At 31.0% G+C, this 10,114-nt stretch overlaps 1 long non-coding RNA gene across 1 annotated transcript; it reads left to right on the forward strand.

Moving 5' to 3' along the window:
• The first annotated feature begins 717 nt into the window (after nt 1-717).
• On the forward strand, nt 718-1,067 carry LOC126835099 (uncharacterized). The gene is made up of 3 exons (XR_007685136.1): nt 718-778; nt 844-910; nt 984-1,067. It is a non-coding gene; the product is annotated as an uncharacterized LOC126835099 (long non-coding RNA).
• Nucleotides 1,068-10,114: the final 9,047 nt, after the last annotated feature.

Here is a 10,114-nt window from a genome sequence, read left to right on the forward strand (position 1 = left end):
TGGACTTGGGTAAAAATAAGTTCAGTTTTGAATTGTCGGCAATTTCGAGTGTTGCGACAACACAAATTCTGTACTTTGTTTCAACATTTTTAACATATAAAACTCTATAGGGATGATCAATTTGTAGTTCCATCATCTTAATATACTCTGTGGCTTTGGATTGTATTTTCAGTTTTGACTTTAAAGATTCCATTCTGATAGTTATTTCGTAAAGATTTTCTCTGAAAGTATATTAATGTGTAAATATTTAAAAACTTAATTTAAATTAATATATATCATGTTATTGATAGTTTATTATTATTATTATTATACAAAGATTATCTCTCAACATTCGATTAACAAATGTTTAAATATTACACTTATCGATTTATTATATAATATTTATAAGAAATAATTACATTTTAATTTATTTTAATATTCCCTTAAAAAGTAATTAAATACTATTCATACTACATTTATATTATTGTGTAGCATACTTATTTAACAAAAGGGATAATAACAAAAATATTATATATTTTATTTAAAATAGTCTACACCGGTCCGTCGAGGGTTCGCGCCGTCGTCCGCCGCGCTTGGCCGGCGGGGCTAACATATTAAAACAATGAATCGTTTGTTTCCATTTTTTTAAGATTAAGCAAAATTGATCTCCTATTGATTCTTGTGCAAACGATATGGTGGGGTAATATATTAGCCTGATTCAGTAATCATTAGATATCTTAATCTGTTTGCGACAACACCATCATGCCTGAACAAGATTTAGTGAGGTATCTTGAAAGAAGTAAGTTTAAATTATATAATTTTTTATAAATATTTTTTTAATTATGATTTTTTCAATAAAATTAGGATACGAATACTTCCCAGAGGGACATGAAATTATTCTTCATCGTGTTCCGGTTGTGGTTGTTTTTCGGTTAGTATTATTTATAATAACCTTTTTTTTTTTTTTTTTTAATAATAAATTAATAAGTAATTGCTTTAAATAGAGCTGTTAACAGTACAGAGAATGTAGAACAGTAACTTCCGAGTCGTCCGCCGTCACCCGCCCAATCCTCCGAAGAATAAAGTACATACAATAATATACATAAAAATTTTTTCATTAACATTTTTTAAAATTTGTATTGCTCTTTTTATAAAAATATTTTTTAAAAAAACTAATGATTAGTTTAAGTATAAAATATTAATTTTTTAAAACTAATTTACGTGTGTTATTTATTTATATCGTAGATAATCATAAATATTCAATAATTATATTACATTGGTTTTATAATGAACAAAACATGAATATTGAATTCTCAAGTGAAAACCCACATACACACATGTAAAAACCATATTTTTATATACCATCAAGTCTTTTTATTATAGAATAACTTACCTTAACAATTTATTTACGTTATGTTAAATAATTGTTGATACAGAAACTGTTCTATTATATTGAAAAAATTATTAATCAGAGATTATCTTTAGCTAATATAATAGTACATTTCTGGTTTCAAATTTTATTGGTAAAGATGATTTGATAAAAGTCAAACTATAGTATATAAGTCTAACGGTTTTTCAATAGTTTATTTTGAGTATTAAAAATAAAAAATAAAAACCTGTAAATCACTTTTTAAAAAATTATACGTTTTATTTTATAAAATTCTCGTTTTGATTCGAAATGAATGTGTTATTAATTTTTAATTACAGCTAAATCAAAAATGTATATTTCTTTTAAAGTGACTTACATGTTTTTATTCTTTCTTTTTCTTTCCTGTAGAGTTCAAGAATAATATTGTTTAAAAACATGATTCACATGTTTATTTCACGTATCGGTCCTGATTTTCTTGATAAAACTGCTTTGATAGAAGTCATACTGTAGTTTAGAAGTCTACACGTTTTTAGATAGATGAACTTGAATATTCAAATATAATACTTTAAAAATAGAATATAAAAAAAACAAACATGTCAATCACTTTTTTTACAATTTTCGTTTTGATTCGAAACGAATATCTCATACATTTTTAGTTATGAATAAAATAATAACTTATCATCCTTTTAATAATTTTAAAATACTTTTTTATATATCTATATCATTTAAATATGTATTATGATATTCTAAATTTAGAAACAATTATATACTATCAATTTTTAACAGATTCTGATTTTTGAAAACTAACTTACCTTAAAAAATTTGTAATTACTCTTATATAACAACATTGCACATTGAAAGTAAAAACCATGCAATTCACATTTTAAAAATGGTATATTTTTTTTTTTATAAAATTAACGATTCGAAATGCATTTATCAATAATTTTTAAGCATTATTAATAAATATTAAGTAAATTTTTTTTTCATACCAATTTAAATTAATTAAAAATATGTTTTGCATGGTTTTTTTCTCCTGTACCGCTCAATTTAATTGATATTTAACATAATTCAGTATCCTAAATTTTGAAATACACTAGGAAAAATAAATAATAGTACACATTTAACTCATATTAATTTACATATCATACATTTTTTTTTTTTAATTCAATATATATATATATTTTACAAAAAAAACTTAACTGTTATTACTAGTACTAATCTTAAACCTTATTACTGTCATTAATATATAGTTTTTTTTTCACCCAACAAACCATTTAAACAATTGTTTTGAGCATACCGAACAATGGGAATGTGAATTAACATTAGATAATAAAAAAAACATTAAATATTGATTAATTTTAATCGTTTCTAATTTAATTTCACAAATTTCCATTTGTTCGGTGTTTGTCATACTTAATCGATTCATACACTGTTGGGAACATACAGTTATATCACAAAAATCCGGAAAACTTAAACCGATGAACGTGAAAATTAATTTATTACTAACCCCAAATAAATTAACCATACTTCTATTTTCTAAATCTATATCATAAGAACTATAATCCTGCCTTATAGTATTCAAGACAACCTCATCTTCTGAGTACAATTGAGACCTATCTATTCCCTGATCGAATATCGAATTCTCCTTATAAGTCTCTAGTATATCGGCTACATGGTGGAATAAATATACATTAAAAGATCTTAAAAATATTATGGTTTGTTCGGTATCATGGCTATCGTTAGGGCAACACATTTTATTTTATAAAGTATAGTTAAAAATTATTATTATATTTTAAAATATATAACATACGATATTATAACTCTTGAATCTTCTGAGTATGTGTTGTAAATCAACGCCTTGGTACGCCAACGGTAGCGAACTGAAATAATATATTGTTGTGTAAATTTTTGAGATGAAAATAAAATATATTGTTGTTATAAATATTTTTACTTACTGAAAATAATTTGAACTGTTGCGATTAATAAAACAAAATTGTATTGAACTAAATTTAAAAATTTTGTTTACAAAGGCATCAGGACAAATGATGTTCTGCAAACTAATCGGGTTGTATTTATAGCCTACGAATAGGTGAAAATCTAACCCTTCTTGTTTAATTAATAAATGTTTATGTATAAAGATTTGCTTAAAATTGTATACCTAAACAATTTTTAATCAGATTATTTTACACTATACAATGTGACACAAAAATTCTATCATATATTATACATGATTAATACATTACAAATTAATTAAATTTAAAATAGTTTACCCTGTATATTATTTTTTAATTGACTAATACATAGATATGTGTTAAATAATATAAATAAAATTATCCCACGCACTTGCAAATGAACAAAAAAATTACACGTGCGAGGAAAATATAAATTAAGTCACGTATATTACAATTTTTTTCTATCAATAATCTTATAGTTTAATGATTTCATAAAACTCACATACAAAGGACTTCATCACATTACAATAATACTGGTAAGCTTACATTATATACATACAATACAATATTATAATATTTGGATATACACGTGCAAAGTTACTACGCAGTTTAAGTCATGTATGTATAGATTTTTTTTATCAATATTATTGTACTTGGGGTTGTGATAAAACATACAATGGTCCTCAACACTGATTAACTCTGGTAAGCATATACTAAATATATATATGCAGTACAGTGTTATAATATTTTGGTTGCTAACGCAAAAATAAATCCGAGAGTTCCATATTATCATTGTGTTAAAATTATTTTTACAGCAAACTGATTTGTGATAATATTTGTACCCTACCACTGTGATAACAAACATTCCACTCAAATCTTACACGAATATTATATTATAATAACATATGACTGTTTACATTTTAAAATTATTGTCGCTCGATACCAACTCGTGTGCATTTTTTTTTTTACCCCCACGCTTGATTTTTTATACAGTTACTGTGGCATAATTTATATATATATATATGATAAGCTGAATAACAACCGACGTCGACATAATATACATAATATTACATTGTATATTGTATAATATTTTGATATCCATCAAAGAGGCCACCGAGGGTTGTAGTATATTAAACTAGACGTTTGTTTACATTTAAAAATGAATGTCAATCGCGGCCGCCGCCCGCGCGTGGTAATTTATTTAACCGTGGTGACGTCACACATACCCCATACTTACAATTAACCATACATTAAATTGATAAGCCCGTGGATGTTCCAGACACCCGTCCAAATCATGGTAAAGTGAGGAAAAGTAAGGATATATTGAGTATAGACGTTGTAAAAACTGAATATTTATTGGTATCCGATCGATTCCGTTGACAAACACAATTTTAGGCCAAAACAAATCTCTTGAATCCAATCCAATGTGAACGTGTGTCAGAGAATCGATATAAAACACAGAAGTATCGATTAAATAATCAGACGGATGATGTTGCTGCTTCTGGTGACTTGCCATCTTGCACAAGTGTCGTAGACTAATGGTCTACATTTTGTACACGTTTATCATCATCATAAATGTCCCCACTTGTAATTTTACTTAATTCCTCTTGAAGTTCACTGTAAATACTTTTAACGATTGAGCATGCGCACGGACCATCGATTTGATCCCATCCTGAGGAATTACAAATACATTTTGGGTATTGTTCATCTTTATTTGATATTGATCCATATTGCTGAGCCAAGTTTTTCAAAATAGCGTATTTTTTAGACATTTTAGACACTCTTTTGAACATAACACGATCTGTACGTATTAAAAATAATCTCTCCAGTTGTTTATCGATTTTCCGAACCAGGTCCATCTTGATTCAGAACTCACACTAAACTGATGTTTATGTCGACAACAAATATCAACTATATCAAAGATGACCGACACGTATAATAATTTTTTTAACCGTGGTGACGTCACACATACCCCATACTTACAATTAACCATACATTAAATTGATAAGCCCGTGGATGTTCCAGACACCGGGCGAGGACAGGGCGCCGTCACACCGTACCCGTCGAGGTGGGGGTACGGTATAGGTGAACTGTGCAAACATGTTGTTATGGTGTGGTACGGCACTGACCTAGGTCAAATATGCACACATGGACGGGGTGCCGAAGGGAGGGAGTAAGACACTGCCCTAGGTTCAAACTGTATACGATAACATGGTCATAATGATCGGAGAGGAGGGGTATTCTACTGACCTAGGTCAAAAGTGCATGCAATAACTTTTGTAATGGGTTGCTACAACTAACTAAATAACCGATTTCTCCTCGAACGTTAATAATGCACGACCTAAATGGGTTTTTTTTCTCTACTTTGTAGCCCAAAGGGTAAAACAACGTAATAAATTGTAAAATCCTATTATAAATTGTAATAACCAATGTATTCATACAACTATAAGAAATCGTGTACTCTGTACCTAGCCAAAGGGTAAAAACCATGGCATAAATTGTAAACTCCAATTATAAATTGTAAAAACCGATTTATTTATACACTATAAGAAATCATATACTTTGTACAAAAAGAGATTGTAAAAACACACGAATAAGCCATTTTAATAAATCAACTATCCGACAATGTTCGACAATTAACAAGGAACAGCTCAGCCATTCACCCGCAACCCGGACTCGAGGATTGGCCATTGCACCACTTGGGAGAGGTCAACGAGCCGCCAAAGGACGACTCCTTCCACGACGATCGGACGGCCATTCGACGTAAATACGAGCCGCCTCGCCATGCGATCCTCAGAAGTGTTTTGGCTGCGTATTTTGATACCTGCAACAATAACATTCACGATTACTGTTTTGTACACTAAACTTATACACGTTGAAATTACAAAATACTTACTTTATTTTTTGTCTTTGAGAGTTTCTTTTCATTTTTAAACCTTCAATACCATCTTCAACCTTTTGTGTACAAGTACTCAAAGGCCACGAACTTGCGAGAACTTTACACTGGCGCAGTCGGTAGGATTGTCAAAAGCGGGACTGATTTCAACATCACACCGAAGACCAATTGAAGAGTTCCTGCCTTCTTGATCTTCAACGCTTTTTGACACGACCAGACGACTCATCATGAACGCTCTATTGTGAGTAATCTGTAATATAAGAATATAAGATAAGTTAATTAAGTTGATTGTATGAGTAATAATAAGCAGTTAGGCACTTCTCACGTTAAGGTAGAATTAGATTTATCTGAAGTTACGTTAGAATCTGATGAAATTAATTTGATTAATTTAGACGAAAGTAACGGTAGTTCTATTATTATTAATCAGGAATCTGAAACTGACCCGATAGACCTTTTAAACAGAACGTTTAGGGAAGCAGATAGGCGACTCACTAGGAGTACACGAGGTGTAGTGCACGTTGAACTACAACCAGTTAGGAAAACAAAATCTAAGGTAAAAGAAATTAACACAACAGCTACGGCTAATACACCAGAAATAGAAACTAATCAATCAATGATGTCTTCAACTCCCACGTTAAGTTTAACTGACGCGTTACATTTAACTCCTAAATATTCCGGTGAAACGGATATTTATCAATTTTTAAATGCATGTGAGGCAATAATTAATTCAGTTAGTGCCGATCAAATACCGCTTTTGTTAAAAATGGTTATAAGCACCAAGCTTACGGGCCGTGCGTTTAACTGTACTAAATATAAAACTTTGGCATCTTGGGAGGAGTTGAAAAAATCATTGCTTGACGCGTTTGAAACACCTTTTGCAGCGGCTAACTTACAAATTCAATTAAATATAATAAGAATGAACAAAAATGAAACAGTTAATAGTTATAATGAACGGGTAGATGAAGTTTATCAAAAATTATGTAACGCTTTAGCTGCAGGAAAATCGAAGGAAGACGCGAAAATTATAAACGAAAATGTAAAAACACAGGCTCTGGTTAGTTATATTAATGGGTTAAATGATCAACTTAAATTTGAAGTTAAAACTAAAAATCCTCTTACACTTGATGGTGCTATGCAAACCGCAGTCCTAGCTGAAAAGGACTTAATCACTTACAGAGGGGTACAGGATATGTTTAAATCGCAAAACTCAGGGAATAATTTTAATACGGGTCAAAACAACAACGGGAATAGGAGTTTTCAGTCACCAAGGAATAACGGCAATAATAATAATAATCGGGGTAACAATTTTAATGGTAATCGTCCTAATGTAGATAATAGACGTTGCAGGATTTGCAATCAAGTAGGTCATTTATCCTATAATTGTAGATTAAACACTAACAATGGCAATGATAATAATAGACCTCCGCCTCAGCAAAATAGACAAAATACTAATTATCAATCGGGAAATTTTAATTCGAATAATGCGGGTCCCATGGTTTGTAATTATTGTGGCAAAATCGGGCACGGGGAGTCTGTTTGCTATAAAAGGGAAAATGACGCGAAACGTGCAAATATGGGAGGCGCCGCGATTAAAACAGAAAATTTTCTAGAACCGACCGCGAACCACGGGGCGCGCGTCGTCAGACAAATAGCCGTGGAATCGCAGACTGTTTCAGAATCACTCGAACGACAATGATTAATAAACATATTTTTTGTAATAGTAACGCTAGCAAAAACGATAATTTTCAATTGCTAGTCGATACTGGCTCTCAGATTAATATTTTAAAAATTAGCACGGTAAAAGATGATATTATGGTTAACGAATTAAATAAAGTCTATCTTAAGGGAATTCATGAAAAAATTATACCAACTTATGGTACTATAGTTATTCCGATAATAATTAATAATAAGGAAATATACACAGAATTTAATTTAGTAGGTAACAATTGTATAATGCAGGAAGATGGTATTTTGGGGGAAAAATTCCTTACTGAAAATCACACGGTGATAGATATGGGTAATAATGTTCTTTTGATAAATGATAATGATGATGATGATGATGTTTTAAGTAGAAATGGTAAGCAAAATGGGAAAAATGATATTTTAAAAAATGAAAAAGAATTAGGTATAGTTGGGAATAATAAAGTATTAATTGAAGAAAGCCTGAAAATGGATAGCAATGTAATTGGGGAAAATATGTTAGGTGAAACAGATACTAAGAGTATTTTAATGGTTAGTGGGGAGCAAATAATTGATGAGTGTATAGTCACTCTAGTCAATGGGAGTATAATTAATGAAAATGTAGTTGATGGGAATATAGCCAGTAGAAATAGATTAAGTGAGGATATAGTTGAATTCCCCTTAGCAGAAAAAATTGGAAAAAATAATTATAATGATAATGGGTTACGTCAGGGTGTATCATGTTCGCATCAAGCGGCGAATATTATTGAACGCCCTGCCATAGGTAGAAACGAAAATGATATGAATATTAGTTACGATGAAATAAATGACAAATGTAGTAAAATAGGTTTAAATGCGAATGACGCAGGGGAAATAAATGTAGAAAACACGACATTGGAATGTATTGGGTCACCGAACAAGGACTTAGTCGATATAGACGGGGCTCATAATGTTATAAATGTAAATGAATTGGTAAAAAATATATGTAATAAATTACATTTAGATGACAGGGTAATAAAAAACATAGGTAACATGAAACTAAACGATACGGGAAATAAGCAGGTAGCCAAGAATAATGATGAAATTGTAATACTACAACCGAGGTCAGAGACGGTCATAACGGTACCAATCACTGATCTGGACGGGCAGGAGATATTAGTGCATAAACAGGAATTAATTAAAGACGTATATTGTAGCAGCGCGATTTCTCTTGTCAAGGACGGTGGGTTTATAGTAGGACTATTAAATATCGCAGAAACCGAGTCACGTTTAAGTAGTCACGATTTAAGTAAAATAACTTACGAAGGACAAAACAATTATAGTATTTATAATATTAATGTAGAAAATAACGAAGAAGACAGGGTCAATAAGATTAAAACATTAATTAGGAGCGATCATATGAACGCTGAAGAAAAGGAATCTATTCTAGAAATATGTGGGGATTTTTCAGATATATTTTATTTAGAGGGAGATAAATTATCTTGTACTAATACAATAGAACACGAAATTAGAATAAAACCGGATCAAAAGCCCGTGTACTTAAGGCCATATAGGTTGCCTTTCGCGCAGCAAGAAGAAATAAGTAGACAGGTATCGCAAATGGAAAAGGACGGGATAATACAGGAAAGCTTCTCTCCTTGGAATTCACCACTTTTGTTAGTAAAGAAAAAGTTAGACGCTAGTGGGATTCAAAAGTACCGTATAGTAGTTGATTTTCGGGGGTTAAACGCTGTTACATTAGATGAATTTTATCCGATACCTAATATTACCGAGATACTTGACCAATTAGGTCGAAGTCAGATTTTTAGCGTCATAGATTTAGCATCGGGGTTTTATCAAATTCCCTTATCAGAAGCGTCACGGGAACTCACTGGATTCACCGTAATGAACTCCAGACACGGAGCTCGTCATATGATTTTCAATCGTGCAGTTATGGGGCTTAAAGGAAGCCCTTTGACCTTTTCACGTCTTATGGCTACAGTACTATCAGGACTAATAGGACTTAAAGCACTACTGTATATGGATGACGTCATCGTGTATTCAAGCACGCTTAGTGAGCATAACTCTAAGTTACGTGACGTTTTCGATCGGTTAAGACAGCATAATTTAAAAATTCAACCGGATAAATGTCATTTTATTCAAAGGGAATGTGTTTTCCTAGGGCACGTTGTTTCAGCTGACGGTATTCGTCCGGACAAATCGAAAGTCCAGGCGGTTTTAAATTTTCCTGTCCCTAGA

Source organism: Adelges cooleyi, unplaced genomic scaffold (genome assembly GCF_023614345.1).
Source record: "Adelges cooleyi isolate 19-005CV unplaced genomic scaffold, UGA_ACOO_1.1 ACOO_flye_CR_arks_rails_tigmint_CR_PRNA_218, whole genome shotgun sequence".
Classification (NCBI taxonomy): Eukaryota; Metazoa; Arthropoda; class Insecta; order Hemiptera; family Adelgidae; genus Adelges; species Adelges cooleyi.